Below are 17708 nucleotides of genomic sequence, written 5' to 3'. Positions count from 1 at the left end.
ATGATATCGTCAATAAATCTTCGCCAGAGCACCAGATTCTCCCCTAGCTCGCCGTCTGCCCAGATGTTGCGGTCCTCCCAGCAGCTCATGAACAGATTGGCGTAGCTAGGGGCGAATCTGGTGCCCATAGCGGTCCCTGTTGTCTGTCTGTAGTAGTCGTCTCCAAACCAAAGGTAATTGTGTTCCAGGATGTACTTGATGCAGTCTAAGATGAAATGTGTCTGGTCAATGGGTAGTGTGCTGTCTTGTCTGAGATAATGTTCCGTGGCTTCTATCCCCTGCTTGTGATTGATGACTGAGTATAATGAAGTGATGTCACTAGTGCAGATCCAGAGTGTGTCGTCCCATTTTATTGTCTGTAGTGTCCTAATTATGTCTGTTGTGTCTCTGATGTAGGATTTTTGTGTGCTGACATATGGCTGAAGGAATCTGTCGATATACTGGGAAAGGTTGGATGTGAGTGATTGGATGCCTGATACTATGGGGCGGCCTGGGGGGTGCTGGGTGTTCTTGTGTACCTTAGGCAGATAGTAAAAAACGGGGATGACCGGGTTGTGGTTGTCTAGAAAATTGTGTTATTTTTCAGTAAGAATGCCTATGTCCTTGCCCTCTTGTAAAAGTGTTCTTAGTTCTTGTTGGTATGTTGCTGTTGGGTTTGTGGGTAAGATTTCGTATGTGTTGGGGTCTGATAGTATTCTCAATGCTTCCTGTGTGTAATCTTCAGTGTTCAGTAATACTATACCCCCCCCCCCCCCTTATCTGCCGGTTTGATTGTAATGTTCTTGTTTTCTTTGAGTTCTTTAAGTGTTTCCATCTCTTGTTTAGTTAGGTTCATGCGTTTCTTGTGTCCCTTAATGTTGAGATCTTCTAGGTCATGTGTGACTAATGTTTCAAATGTATCGACTAAATGTCCTCTCATGTGTTGGGGGTAAAATTTGGATGGGGGTTTGAGATCGGAGTGTTTGTATGTGTCTGTGGTTTCTTTTTTCTGTTGGTATGGGGGAGGTTTGTGGTGGTATTTGGCTAGTGCTAATTTTCTGGTGAATCGGTGTAGGTCCATATATGTCTGAAATTTGTCAAGTCTGGCAGTCGGTGCAAATTTAAGTCCTTTGTTTAGTAATGTCACATGTCTGTCTTCAAGTTTGAGGTTGCTAATGTTGAAAATCCCAGTACTGTCTGTCTTTTTTTGGGGTTTTTGTTGTGTTTGTCCTGTGGTTTGTTCCTTTTTGTGTTGATTTCTACCTCCTCTGCATCCTCTTCTAATGTGGTGAGCTTTCTCTTGTTTCTGTTTGTGTCTTGTGTCTGTGGTGTTGTCGTCTCTGTATTCGGGTCTAACAGGTTCTCTACGCAGGTCCCGATCCCTGCTGTCATCTCTAAAAAAACTTGTTCTGCACATGCTGTCTGTGTCGTGATGGTGTCCAAAATGTCTTCTGGGGTGATGGGCCTACCGTCTTCAGGCTGTGTCAACCCTGGTGTGGGGTTACACGGATTTTGTCTTATTGTCACGAATGGTAATGTGGTGCCTCTTTCTAGGGACTGCCTAGCTAGTGATTCGTAGGTTTGAGGTTCGTCTTCGGCGATGCTATAAGTGGAGAATGAAGTGTCGCATGTGCCTCCACTCAGTGTGCTAAGGTCTAGGTTTTCTGGTTCCTCTCTGTCGTTGTGATCTGTTGGAGTGATGGTTGGTGCTATTTTTGTCTTGTGTATCTGGGTCATGTATTGCTGATATGTGAGATTAAGACGTTTATATACGGGAGTGTTGCTGTGTTTTTTGGGATGTTTCTTTTTGGTCGGTGTCCTGGGGTTCGTTTTCACTGATTCTTTTTTGTGTCTGTCTGACTGTCTTATGTTTTTCGGTTTGTGTTGCCTCTTACCTAGTTTGTCTCTGATAATTTTGTCTTTCTTAGTGTTGATGATTGTCTGCTCATTCCTTAAAATTCTTTGTTGTGATAGATTCTCTAACTGTTGGAACTCCGTTTGGTCTCTAAACCTGTCAAGTTGGTTGTTAAGTGTGGAAATGTCTTTGTCCAGTGTTTTGAGTTCAGTACATTGTGTATCTATAATAAGCTGTGTCAATTTAACTGAACAGTCATGGGTGATCTGGTTCCACTGTGTCATGAATTCATTGTCATCTAGGTGATGGGTGGGTGTTTTCTTAATCCTTAAACCCTTAGGTACCAAATTGTGGTCTATATACCATTGTAGAGTAGTGACATCCCACCATAATCTTGATTCTTTGGTTACTAGTTTCTCTAATGCAAGAAATGTGTCACAGAATTTCTGGCCATCCTCTTGTAATGTGGTAGTGATGTCTAGATCGTCAAAAACCTGGGTGGCCCGGTTTTCTCTACCTATGCGTGTGTCTAATATTCCCATAAGGAGAAGCTGCCAGAACCTTAGCCCACAAAATAGTATTGTAAAGAAAAAAGTGGTCGGCGCTATTCCTGTGTGGGCAGTATTGTAATCACCCGAGCCGCTGGTCCTCAGTGAAAAGGGGGGGCTACCCTTTAAAGATATAATGAAAGAGGGGGAGTGAGGGCCTGCGCTCAGGGTGTGTAATAACGATGATGACAAGAAGTGTTGAAAGTATCTAAAAGTTTTATTCACTGACAGTATACCTATATGCTGCACGTTGCTTGGGATAAGCAAGTGGGGGTCAAAGTTGGGGGGTTGATGGGTCTCAGTGGTGCTGCTGGAATAAACACACACTGTTGGTGGGGAGAGGCAGTCAATGGGAGAAAACAAAGTCACAAGCGTGCAGGTGTAAGTGGTGCGGGTGGCTGGCGTCCCGTACCACCCGCAGTGCACTTTTACCTGCTCTCACCGGCCGGGTGGTGCTGGTCCTTGATGTCTCTTCCAATCGTCCGCTCTGCTACACCGCGGCTGGATCGGCGCCTTGACCGCCCGATCCGCCGTTAACCGCAGCCTCACACAGACGGGACTTCCGGGGTTGCGTCTCGCGGGATTTCGCCGCCGGGGTCCGTCTATCTGCGTGAGTGCTGCGCGCTCGACTCCCAGCCGGGAGGAGACTTTAATGAAGTGTCTGTGATGAAAGGTGAACTCCAACGCATTGCGACCCTCGTGGGTCTTCTTCAGGGAGTGATATTGTGTCTCAGTTCTGACCGGGGTTTTATCCTGGTGCCAGCCCTGATGTGTGTTGGTGGTGGCCATTTTGGATGAGGGCAAACAGCCCTTACATGGATTATAATGTTTGTTCATGCCGGTCCGCACGTAATTTGACCTGCTAAGTATTGATTGGTGGTTTGCATATAAAAAGGGGGGGGGGGGGGTTGCGATCATGTGGGTAAAAAAACGGAAATGCTTGGTGCTGATTGCATAAGATCACAAATCGCCCAGTGTGTACGTAGGGCGCAATGTGATATGATATGGATCGAGTTGCAAACGTGGATGGGGATGCGGGGGAGGACACTATAGTATTGCTGGTCCCTTTATAGTCATATATGGTCCTGATGTTAAACCAACTGTCCTGTAAAAACCTGTCATTGTTGACCTGGTGGTGGGGTGTTAGAAGTCATGTGCTTATTTTATCAATAATGGCTGATTGATCTAACTTCGTTATCCGCATTCAGTCCCCTGGGTAGCATGGATCTTAAAGTGAAGATCCATTTTAATTCTTCAGTATTAATGATTTTAATGAAATCCCCTCCCCTCCAATTCCTATGTACCAGTTTGATCCCAATAATTGACAGGCCTGATGGGTTGCAGTCGTGTACGTCTTTAAAATGTTTTGAGAGACTGTGGTTCTCAAAACCGTTTTTAATGTGTCTGACGTGTTCAGCTGTCCTGATTTTAAGCTTCCTGATGGTGCGTCCCACGTACTGTAGGCCACATGGGCAGTTTGCCAGATATATGACTCCCATGTGGTCGCATGTTATGTGTTCTGTGATTTTAAATTCTTCTGCGGTTATTTTTGATTTGAAAGTGTCTGTTTTCTTAGTGGTGGTTATGTGTCCAAGTTTGCACAGTTTACATCTGCCACAGTGAAAGAAACCCTTGCTATTGTCTGTTTTGTCCTGTATTTTTATGTGATTGTGGGTTAGTTTTTGTTTCAAGTCTGTAGATTTTCTGTATATCATCCGTGGTTTTGTGGGTAGTATGTCTCCTAGAATTTCGTCCTCTAATAATATGTGCCAGTGTTTACGCATGATATTGTAGAATAGTCTATTGTCGGAGTTGTATTTGGTAATGAATGTCATTTTGAAACTGTCTTTTTTGTTGTCAGATTTGTCTTTGTATGTGAGTAATTCGTCTCTATTTGTGGATTCTGCTCTCTTGTATGCTTCTTGGATCTTGGTCTCATCATAGCCCTTCTCTCTAAATTGAGTGCTCATGTTCTCTGCTTGTGTCTTGTAGTCTGTTATCTTAGTGCAATTACGTCTGACTCTTTGAAATTGACTTGTCGGGATGCCTGCTAACCAATTGGGGTGATGTCCGCTGGTGGAAAGGATATAACTGTTAACGTCGACTGGTTTTTGATATATTTTAGTATTGATGTGATTGTCTTCAATGAATATTGTGAGGTCTAGGAAATTGACCTGTGTTTTACTGTATTCTGTCGTGAAGATGAGATTGTTGTTATTGTCATTAATGTTTTGTATGAATGATTTCAAAGTCTCCTCGGTCCCCCTCCAGATGAATATGATATCGTCAATAAATCTTCGCCAGAGCACCAGATTCTCCCCTAGCTCGCCGTCTGCCCAGATGTTGCGGTTCTCCCAGCAGCTCATGAACAGATTGGCGTAGCTAGGGGCGAATCTGGTGCCCATAGCGGTCCCTGTTGTCTGTCTGTAGTAGTCGTCTCCAAACCAAAGGTAATTGTGTTCCAGGATGTACTTGATGCAGTCTAAGATGAAATGTGTCTGGTCAATGGGTAGTGTGCTGTCTTGTCTGAGATAATGTTCCGTGGCTTCTATCCCCTGCTTGTGATTGATGACTGAGTATAATGAAGTGATGTCACTAGTGCAGATCCAGAGTGTGTCGTCCCATTTTATTGTCTGTAGTGTCCTAATTATGTCTGTTGTGTCTCTGATGTAGGATTTTTGTGTGCTGACATATGGCTGAAGGAATCTGTCGATATACTGGGAAAGGTTGGATGTGAGTGATTGGATGCCTGATACTATGGGGCGGCCTGGGGGGTGCTGGGTGTTCTTGTGTACCTTAGGCAGATAGTAAAAAACGGGGATGACCGGGTTGTGGTTGTCTAGAAAATTGTGTTATTTTTCAGTAAGAATGCCTATGTCCTTGCCCTCTTGTAAAAGTGTTCTTAGTTCTTGTTGGTATGTTGCTGTTGGGTTTGTGGGTAAGATTTCGTATGTGTTGGGGTCTGATAGTATTCTCAATGCTTCCTGTGTGTAATCTTCAGTGTTCAGTAATACTATACCCCCCCCCCCCCCTTATCTGCCGGTTTGATTGTAATGTTCTTGTTTTCTTTGAGTTCTTTAAGTGTTTCCATCTCTTGTTTAGTTAGGTTCATGCGTTTCTTGTGTCCCTTAATGTTGAGATCTTCTAGGTCATGTGTGACTAATGTTTCAAATGTATCGACTAAATGTCCTCTCATGTGTTGGGGGTAAAATTTGGATGGGGGTTTGAGATCGGAGTGTTTGTATGTGTCTGTGGTTTCTTTTTTCTGTTGGTATGGGGGAGGTTTGTGGTGGTATTTGGCTAGTGCTAATTTTCTGGTGAATCGGTGTAGGTCCATATATGTCTGAAATTTGTCAAGTCTGGCAGTCGGTGCAAATTTAAGTCCTTTGTTTAGTAATGTCACATGTCTGTCTTCAAGTTTGAGGTTGCTAATGTTGAAAATCCCAGTACTGTCTGTCTTTTTTTGGGGGTTTTGTTGTGTTTGTCCTGTGGTTTGTTCCTTTTTGTGTTGATTTCTACCTCCTCTGCATCCTCTTCTAATGTGGTGAGCTTTCTCTTGTTTCTGTTTGTGTCTTGTGTCTGTGGTGTTGTCGTCTCTGTATTCGGGTCTAACAGGTTCTCTACGCAGGTCCCGATCCCTGCTGTCATCTCTAAAAAAACTTGTTCTGCACTTGTTTGTGACATTACTAAACAAAGGACTTAAATTTGCAGACAACAGGGACCGCTATGGGCACCAGATTCGCCCCTAGCTACGCCAATCTGTTCATGAGCTGCTGGGAGGACCGCAACATCTGGGCAGACGGCGAGCTAGGGGAGAATCTGGTGCTCTGGCGAAGATTTATTGACGATATCATATTCATCTGGAGGGGGACCGAGGAGACTTTGAAATCATTCATACAAAACATTAATGACAATAACAACAATCTCATCTTCACGACAGAATACAGTAAAACACAGGTCAATTTCCTAGACCTCACAATATTCATTGAAGACAATCACATCAATACTAAAATATATCAAAAACCAGTCGACGTTAACAGTTATATCCTTTCCACCAGCGGACATCACCCCAATTGGTTAGCAGGCATCCCGACAAGTCAATTTCAAAGAGTCAGACGTAATTGCACTAAGATAACAGACTACAAGACACAAGCAGAGAACATGAGCACTCAATTTAGAGAGAAGGGCTATGATGAGACCAAGATCCAAGAAGCATACAAGAGAGCAGAAACCACAAATAGAGACGAATTACTCACATACAAAGACAAATCTGACAACAAAAAAGACAGTTTCAAAATGACATTCATTACCAAATACAACTCCGACAATAGACTATTCTACAATATCATGCGTAAACACTGGCACATATTATTAGAGGACGAAATTCTAGGAGACATACTACCCACAAAACCACGGATGATCTACAGAAAATCTACAGACTTGAAACAAAAACTAACCCACAATCACATAAAAATACAGGACAAAACAGACAATAGCAAGGGTTTCTTTCACTGTGGCAGATGTAAACTGTGCAAACTTGGACACATAACCACCACTAAGAAAACAGACACTTTCAAATCAAAAATAACCGCAGAAGAATTTAAAATCACAGAACACATAACATGCGACCACATGGGAGTCATATATCTGGCAAACTGCCCATGTGGCCTACAGTACGTGGGACGCACCATCAGGAAGCTTAAAATCAGGACAGCTGAACACGTCAGACACATTAAAAACGGTTTTGAGAACCACAGTCTCTCAAAACATTTTAAAGACGTACACGACTGCAACCCATCAGGCCTGTCAATTATTGGGATCAAACTGGTACATAGGAATTGGAGGGGAGGGGATTTCATTAAAATCATTAATACTGAAGAATTAAAATGGATCTTCACTTTAAGATCCATGCTACCCAGGGGACTGAATGCGGATAACGAAGTTAGATCAATCAGCCATTATTGATAAAATAAGCACATGACTTCTTACACCCCACCACCAGGTCAACAATTACAGGTTTTTACAGGACAGTTGGTTTAACATCAGGACCATATATGACTATAAAGGGACCAGCAATACTATAGTGTCCTCCCCCGCATCCCCATCCACGTTTGCAACTCGATCCATATCATATCACATTGCGCCCTACGTACACACTGGGCGATTTGTGATCTTATGCAATCAGCACCAAGCATTTCCGTTTTTTTACCCACATGATCGCAACCCCCCCCCCCTTTTTATATGCAAACCACCAATCAATACTTAGCAGGTCAAATTACGTGCGGACCGGCATGAACAAACATTATAATCCATGTAAGGGCTGTTTGCCCTCATCCAAAATGGCCACCACCAACACACATCAGGGCTGGCACCAGGATAAAACCCCGGTCAGAACTGAGACACAATATCACTCCCTGAAGAAGACCCACGTGGGTCGCAACGCGTTGGAGTTCACCTTTCATCACAGACACTTCATTAAAGTCTCCTCCCGGCTGGGAGTCGAGCGCGCAGCACTCACGCAGATAGACGGACCCCGGCGGCGAAATCCCGCGAGACGCAACCCCGGAAGTCCCGTCTGTGTGAGGCTGCGGTTAACGGCGGATCGAGCGGTCAAGGCGCCGATCCAGCCGCGGTGTAGCAGAGCGGACGATTGGAAGAGACATCAAGGACCAGCACCACCCGGCCGGTGAGAGCAGGTAAAAGTGCACTGCGGGTGGTACGGGACGCCAGCCACCCGCACCACTTACACCTGCACGCTTGTGACTTTGTTTTCTCCCATTGACTGCCTCTCCCCACCAACAGTGTGTGTTTATTCCAGCAGCACCACTGAGACCCATCAACCCCCCAACTTTGACCCCCACTTGCTTATCCCAAGCAACGTGCAGCATATAGGTATACTGTCAGTGAATAAAACTTTCAGATACTTTCAACACTTCTTGTCATCATCGTTATTACACACCCTGAGCGCAGGCCCTCACTCCCCCTCTTTCATTATATCTTTAAAGGGTAGCCCCCCCTTTTCACTGAGGACCAGCGGCTCGGGTGATTACAATACTGCCCACACAGGAATAGCGCCGACCACTTTTTTCTTTACAATACTATTTTGTGGGCTAAGGTTCTGGCAGCTTCTCCTTATGGGAATATTAGACACACGCATAGGTAGAGAAAACCGGGCCACCCAGGTTTTTGACGATCTAGACATCACTACCACATTACAAGAGGATGGCCAGAAATTCTGTGACACATTTCTTGCATTAGAGAAACTAGTAACCAAAGAATCAAGATTATGGTGGGATGTCACTACTCTACAATGGTATATAGACCACAATTTGGTACCTAAGGGTTTAAGGATTAAGAAAACACCCACCCATCACCTAGATGACAATGAATTCATGACACAGTGGAACCAGATCACCCATGACTGTTCAGTTAAATTGACACAGCTTATTATAGATACACAATGTACTGAACTCAAAACACTGGACAAAGACATTTCCACACTTAACAGCCAACTTGACAGGTTTAGAGACCAAACGGAGTTCCAACAGTTAGAGAATCTATCACAACAAAGAATTTTAAGGAATGAGCAGACAATCATCAACACTAAGAAAGACAAAATTATCAGAGACAAACTAGGTAAGAGGCAACACAAACCGAAAAACATAAGACAGTCAGACAGACACAAAAAAGAATCAGTGAAAACGAACCCCAGGACACCGACCAAAAAGAAACATCCCAAAAAACACAGCAACACTCCCGTATATAAACGTCTTAATCTCACATATCAGCAATACATGACCCAGATACACAAGACAAAAATAGCACCAACCATCACTCCAACAGATCACAACGACAGAGAGGAACCAGAAAACCTAGACCTTAGCACACTGAGTGGAGGCACATGCGACACTTCATTCTCCACTTATAGCATCGCCGAAGACGAACCTCAAACCTACGAATCACTAGCTAGGCAGTCCCTAGAAAGAGGCACCACATTACCATTCGTGACAATAAGACAAAATCCGTGTAACCCCACACCAGGGTTGACACAGCCTGAAGACGGTAGGCCCATCACCCCAGAAGACATTTTGGACACCATCACGACACAGACAGCATGTGCAGAACAAGTTTTTTTAGAGATGACAGCAGGGATCGGGACCTGCGTAGAGAACCTGTTAGACCCGAATACAGAGACGACAACACCACAGACACAAGACACAAACAGAAACAAGAGAAAGCTCACCACATTAGAAGAGGATGCAGAGGAGGTAGAAATCAACACAAAAAGGAACAAACCACAGGACAAACACAACAAAACCCCCAAAAAAAGACAGACAGTACTGGGATTTTCAACATTAGCAACCTCAAACTTGAAGACAGACATGTGACATTACTAAACAAAGGACTTAAATTTGCACCGACTGCCAGACTTGACAAATTTCAGACATATATGGACCTACACCGATTCACCAGAAAATTAGCACTAGCCAAATACCACCACAAACCTCCCCCATACCAACAGAAAAAAGAAACCACAGACACATACAAACACTCCGATCTCAAACCCCCATCCAAATTTTACCCCCAACACATGAGAGGACATTTAGTCGATACATTTGAAACATTAGTCACACATGACCTAGAAGATCTCAACATTAAGGGACACAAGAAACGCATGAACCTAACTAAACAAGAGATGGAAACACTTAAAGAACTCAAAGAAAACAAGAACATTACAATCAAACCGGCAGATAAGGGGGGGGGGTATAGTATTACTGAACACTGAAGATTACACACAGGAAGCATTGAGAATACTATCAGACCCCAACACATACGAAATCTTACCCACAAACCCAACAGCAACATACCAACAAGAACTAAGAACACTTTTACAAGAGGGCAAGGACATAGGCATTCTTACTGAAAAATAACACAATTTTCTAGACAACCACAACCCGGTCATCCCCGTTTTTTACTATCTGCCTAAGGTACACAAGAACACCCAGCACCCCCCAGGCCGCCCCATAGTATCAGGCATCCAATCACTCACATCCAACCTTTCCCAGTATATCGACAGATTCCTTCAGCCATATGTCAGCACACAAAAATCCTACATCAGAGACACAACAGACATAATTAGGACACTACAGACAATAAAATGGGACGACACACTCTGGATCTGCACTAGTGACATCACTTCATTATACTCAATCATCAATCACAAGCAGGGGATAGAAGCCACGGAACATTATCTCAGACAAGACAGCACACTACCCATTGACCAGACACATTTCATCTTAGACTGCATCAAGTACATCCTGGAACACAATTACCTTTGGTTTGGAGACGACTACTACAGACAGACAACAGGGACCGCTATGGGCACCAGATTCGCCCCTAGCTACGCCAATCTGTTCATGAGCTGCTGGGAGGACCGCAACATCTGGGCAGACGGCGAGCTAGGGGAGAATCTGGTGCTCTGGCGAAGATTTATTGACGATATCATATTCATCTGGAGGGGGACCGAGGAGACTTTGAAATCATTCATACAAAACATTAATGACAATAACAACAATCTCATCTTCACGACAGAATACAGTAAAACACAGGTCAATTTCCTAGACCTCACAATATTCATTGAAGACAATCACATCAATACTAAAATATATCAAAAACCAGTCGACGTTAACAGTTATATCCTTTCCACCAGCGGACATCACCCCAATTGGTTAGCAGGCATCCCGACAAGTCAATTTCAAAGAGTCAGACGTAATTGCACTAAGATAACAGACTACAAGACACAAGCAGAGAACATGAGCACTCAATTTAGAGAGAAGGGCTATGATGAGACCAAGATCCAAGAAGCATACAAGAGAGCAGAAACCACAAATAGAGACGAATTACTCACATACAAATCTGACAACAAAAAAGACAGTTTCAAAATGACATTCATTACCAAATACAACTCCGACAATAGACTATTCTACAATATCATGCGTAAACACTGGCACATATTATTAGAGGACGAAATTCTAGGAGACATACTACCCACAAAACCACGGATGATATACAGAAAATCTACAGACTTGAAACAAAAACTAACCCACAATCACATAAAAATACAGGACAAAACAGACAATAGCAAGGGTTTCTTTCACTGTGGCAGATGTAAACTGTGCAAACTTGGACACATAACCACCACTAAGAAAACAGACACTTTCAAATCAAAAATAACCGCAGAAGAATTTAAAATCACAGAACACATAACATGCGACCACATGGGAGTCATATATCTGGCAAACTGCCCATGTGGCCTACAGTACGTGGGACGCACCATCAGGAAGCTTAAAATCAGGACAGCTGAACACGTCAGACACATTAAAAACGGTTTTGAGAACCACAGTCTCTCAAAACATTTTAAAGACGTACACGACTGCAACCCATCAGGCCTGTCAATTATTGGGATCAAACTGGTACATAGGAATTGGAGGGGAGGGGATTTCATTAAAATCATTAATACTGAAGAATTAAAATGGATCTTCACTTTAAGATCCATGCTACCCAGGGGACTGAATGCGGATAACGAAGTTAGATCAATCAGCCATTATTGATAAAATAAGCACATGACTTCTAACACCCCACCACCAGGTCAACAATGACAGGTTTTTACAGGACAGTTGGTTTAACATCAGGACCATATATGACTATAAAGGGACCAGCAATACTATAGTGTCCTCCCCCGCATCCCCATCCACGTTTGCAACTCGATCCATATCATATCACATTGCGCCCTACGTACACACTGGGCGATTTGTGATCTTATGCAATCAGCACCAAGCATTTCCGTTTTTTTACCCACATGATCGCAACCCCCCCCCCCTTTTTATATGCAAACCACCAATCAATACTTAGCAGGTCAAATTACGTGCGGACCGGCATGAACAAACATTATAATCCATGTAAGGGCTGTTTGCCCTCATCCAAAATGGCCACCACCAACACACATCAGGGCTGGCACCAGGATAAAACCCCGGTCAGAACTGAGACACAATATCACTCCCTGAAGAAGACCCACGAGGGTCGCAACGCGTTGGAGTTCACCTTTCATCACAGACACTTCATTAAAGTCTCCTCCCGGCTGGGAGTCGAGCGCGCAGCACTCACGCAGATAGACGGACCCCGGCGGCGAAATCCCGCGAGACGCAACCCCGGAAGTCCCGTCTGTGTGAGGCTGCGGTTAACGGCGGATCGAGCGGTCAAGGCGCCGATCCAGCCGCGGTGTAGCAGAGCGGACGATTGGAAGAGACATCAAGGACCAGCACCACCCGGCCGGTGAGAGCAGGTAAAAGTGCACTGCGGGTGGTACGGGACGCCAGCCACCCGCACCACTTACACCTGCACGCTTGTGACTTTGTTTTCTCCCATTGACTGCCTCTCCCCACCAACAGTGTGTGTTTATTCCAGCAGCACCACTGAGACCCATCAACCCCCCAACTTTGACCCCCACTTGCTTATCCCAAGCAACGTGCAGCATATAGGTATACTGTCAGTGAATAAAACTTTCAGATACTTTCAACACTTCTTGTCATCATCGTTATTACACACCCTGAGCGCAGGCCCTCACTCCCCCTCTTTCATTATATCTTTAAAGGGTAGCCCCCCCTTTTCACTGAGGACCAGCGGCTCGGGTGATTACAATACTGCCCACACAGGAATAGCGCCGACCACTTTTTTCTTTACAATATTAGTGTATTAGTTGGTTAGAATGCTGGTTTTGGTAACAGTCTTATTTTGTGGATTAGTGAAATAACTGTCCAGGTTTTAATGTCTGGCCAGACAATTTTGTATTCGGGGTACCTTACAGCTGCCACCTGTAATTCCTCCGGTCTCCCAGTGGACAGAGCCGAATTTCCCATTAGGCACGTGAGGCACGATTATCATTCTTGTTATTGCATTGTTTAGTTATTTTCGTAGCGGTGATCTACAGTCCTTTTTGCTACCAAAAATAAATCCTTTTGATCACGTGTGGTGACCATTCTGTGTAGTTGTGTTGGGGTATTGTCTTCCCGTGGTGCCTTTGTCCCTCCGCCCTCTGAATTGCAGGCGAGTGAAGCAGTCAGGTAGCAACCAAGCAGTGCCGAGAGGAGAACAGGAACATCAGGTAACGGTCACACACCTGCACGCAGTCTGACAACATCACATGTCCAGGGGCCTTCATTGGAGTGGTGGATGTTGGGTGAGCCAGTGTGTGGAGAGAGGTGTGGCCGGAGGCCGAATCTGGGCCTTTGCTGGGATGCGGGCCCATCGCAGCTACCCCCCTGAGACAAGAGCCTTACCTTCTCCTCTGGGGATCCTTGTGAGGGCCGCTGTATGGTGGACGAGCTCCAAGGGATCCTGCAGGCCACAATGCTCCCCCCACTGGAGTTTCAAACAGGGGTCTCCTCGGGCCTCAGGGCCATCCTCCGTCTTTCACCAGGGTGGGATCGTGCCTGCGGCCAGGATTTACTGGCTGGATTGCTTTCCCTGGCATGTGAGTGACTGCTCTCTCTCCTGCTGCATCTTTTCACCAGGGGCCGTGGCCTGGGCTCCTGCCGGCTGCCCATCTCCAGCCCGGGGGGAGGCATGTCCACCATGCAGTCACCACCCCTGCCTCAACTGCGAGGTCATCACATGGGAGTTGGCTGCTCACTGCACACCGGAGTGCCTCTTCTCCGGGGGCCGAGGATGGGAGCTCCACATGCATGCGTCCATCCCCGACCCCCGTCGGAAGTATCTATGGACCTTCCTGTAGCCAGGTACCGCAGCGTAGCCACTAATCTCTCCTCAGCCATGGTGGCCCTCAGGAATTTGGTACTACGATAGTAAGCAGTATAAAGGACTTTGTAATGCCAGGCAAACCAAACCAGTGCACAGTAAGTAGCAAGGTGGAAGCTAGGAGGTAAAAACCAGGCCTCACTAGTCACAGAGCAGACACAGGCCTCACTAGTCACAGAGCAGACACAGGCCTCACTAGTCACAAAGCAGACACAAGTGCACAGAGCTAAATCCAGATCTCATTCTGGTCGTTCCGATGCATGGCCAGCTTTAGTATAATCTATTATTTACTACTCGTACTGTTGCAGTCATGATTTAAGTCACTGACCAGAGTGGGAATTCTAGGCAACTGGATCTCTCCCCCCCCCTCTTCACCCCCACACACACACATACATATTTTCCAATGCTTCGAAAGCTAGTAGATGTAGTTTCACTCCATGCCAACAGATGGCAGTGTAGAAACTGAATGTTCCCCACTCCTGTTCCTTTTCTAGTAAAGATTCTGCTGAGAAAATTCATTCACAAGTTTTAAGCTCAACTCAAATAGGAGACATTTTTAATATGGTCTCTGTTGTAAGCTGCAGGCTATCAAAATGATATTAAACATAATTAAAATCTGTGGCGCTATAAAAGTTCAATGTTATTAAAGGATAAACGCTGGCATTATATTCTGTACTTCATAGATACATTCGCCCTTTTAGGATTTACTTTGGGAGACTTATGAAAACTGGTGGACAGGAAACTGTGGGAAAAGAAACTGTTGTCTGTATTAGCTATCATGAGATTATAGAAAATCTATTATCACAACAATGTCCAGCTTGTCACAAAGCATGGTTTGGCAGCGATGCCCTCCCAGGCACTCACCTGTCTACGCCACACACTGGGGAGCATGTCCTAAACTACATCTGCCTGTGTCAGCCCTTGCCAGCCTTATACATGTATCCCAGCTTGTTCCCAGCCTCTCCCCGACAGTGGTATAAATGACCGACAGTCGGGATTCCGACAGTCATTCCTCCGAAGTCGGAATCCCGACTGCTCCGTCGTGGGGGTCCACGACCCCCATAGAGGGAGAATAAGCTTCATTGCGCTCCCCCCGCTGTGCAGTCGGGATTCCGACGTCGGAGAAATGACTGTCGGAATCCCAACTGTTGGTCATTTATACCACACCCCAGCCATTGCAGTCTCCATGTGGCTCTGCTATACAGGAGTTTCCCTTCAAGCCCAGTTTTGGACGCGGCCATGACAGTCTGAGTCAGCTGACCACTCTGGACCAGTGTCCTCACACAGTCAGCTAAGTATCATGGCCAATCACCATGCAGCCAGGGGTATAAAGTCTGTCCTCCAGCACTGGGAAGTTATCAGTGCTTTGTTGTACATACCCGTTTATGCAGTCTGCTATCCTGCTCATGATTGTCCAAAGAACTCCTGTTCTTCTCCAACCATAGCACTGCCTGGCTCCACAGCTATCCTAAGTAGCTGCACTGCTGCTCTCATTGGTTCTACCCCAGTGTTCCCAGGTAGCTGCTATACACTGCTGTTGCTTATTGGCTAATCCTGGTACCTGCATCTGCCGTGGTCTGCTCATCCTGTTCAATCCCAGGACCTACACTGCTGTCTGCACTTATGTCAATCATGGTCCTTGCACCTGCTGTGATCTGCTCATCTGGTTCAAACACAGTAACCTGCACGTGCTGTGCTCATCGGTACATCTTGGCAACCTGCACTGCTTGTGTTCTCTGCATGCTGGCCTGCATTCTCCCAGCTCACCACTAGACTCAGTTCAAGGTACTGCTCTATTACTAGTGTGTTTGGCCTTCATTCACTGTGTTGGCCTTCATTCACAGCACTGTGTTTCCACCCAGCTAACGTGCATTCTCCGAGCTTACCGCTGGTGGTCCTATCACTAGGGTGGCTGGCCTGCATTCTCCCAGCTCACCACCAGTAGTCCTAGCACTAGTGAGACTGGCCCTTTATTCTCCCAGCTCACCACCAATACTCCTAGCACACGCTGCAGTGCAGAACATTCACTGTTACTTATATTGGTCTGTTTGCATTTCCAGGCCATGTAAAGACTATCTTGATTATTCATACTGATGCATGAACAAACCTTTTATCAAATCTGCTATGTTTATCTCCTCTTCAAGTCAGGGCCCCATACTCTAGTCTTGTCCGGGTCCACAAATAACCTTACCCGTGACACAGCTGCCTTGCAATGATAAGGCTCCTCCTACCAGCCCTCAGTGCAGTCCTCACCTAGTGACGCATGTACAGTGAGCCTGAAAAATTACTAAAATATACATAAAATGCTAAAAAAAAAATAGGTAAAACCTTTAGATTTCTATTAAAATAAATAAAGTCTTTACTGCTATTAACTGCAACTATTGTTTCTGAGGAGAAAGTAACAATAAGAGGATCTTACACCACTGGAACTTACACTCAGCTGTAGCCAAGGAGACAGTGCCACCTGTGACATGCTTAGATTAAGCGAGGGCTGCATAGGCATGAGGGCATATAAGAGTCTTGCAATTTTGTGATTGGTATAATAAAGTTAGTGAAATGTTTCTTACCCCCTAGAGTCCAGTGTTGTAGGTGTAGCCAATCAGGTGTAGAATGGGTGGTAGCTTATGCAGGGGTATATAAGGGGTAGTCAGGTGATGCCTTCTTCCTCTTTGGGCGGTATTCAATGAGAATACCTGCGAGGTGCAGCGAATCCTTTTTAGGATTCGCTGCACATTCGCCACGTTCCGGAGCCGGCGGGCTCCGGTATTCAACGTGTCAGGGGCTCGCTGCCCCTGACTGGCGAATATGAGCTCCCGCGGCGTATGCCGCAGGGAGCCTGAGGACGGTGGCAGGCAGAGAGATGGAAGTCTCTCTGCCTAGCCCAGAACGTTTGTGGGGGTTAGGTGGGCTCCCCGGGTGCCAGGCAGCACAGGCTGCCCCCCGGGGGTGCCAGCAGGGGACCTATATTCACTATACCCGATCGTAACGATCGGGTGCAGTGAATATATGAATATGTAATGAGCGGCTCGGCTCCGGCGCCCCCTGCTGGCTGCTGTGTAAAAAAAAAAAATAATAATATTTTTTTTTAAATTAAATATATATTCATGTGCTTACAGCACATGAATAAAAGTAGCATGCCCCTCCTCAGAATAAAATTCCTGATTTTTTGACACCAAATGTAAAAAACAAAACACTTTATTTTAAAAGTTCACATTCCACTTCTCCATAAAAAGATAGCGATTGCTACTCGGTGAATCATGGCGAAAAAAAACATGGCGAATCAGGCTCATTGAATACCGCCCATTGAGTCTGGATTCTTCACCGGAGGATATAAAGCTAAGTGGCCGCATTGCACTATAAACTATACCTCTTATCCTATTCTATCCCTCTCTCACTTCCCTTAACCTTTTTTCACTGTGCCCCTTTACCTCTTTGCTCTCCAGCATGTCCCGTCTGAAGCGATCTGCCCCTCCGCCGCGCTGGCTGGCTGACGCCGCATACCCCCTCTCCTC

This window comes from Crinia signifera, chromosome 2 (assembly GCF_055691185.1).
Source record: "Crinia signifera chromosome 2, ASM5569118v1, whole genome shotgun sequence".
NCBI lineage: Eukaryota > Metazoa > Chordata > Amphibia > Anura > Myobatrachidae > Crinia > Crinia signifera.
This window is presented reverse-complemented; position numbering follows the sequence as displayed.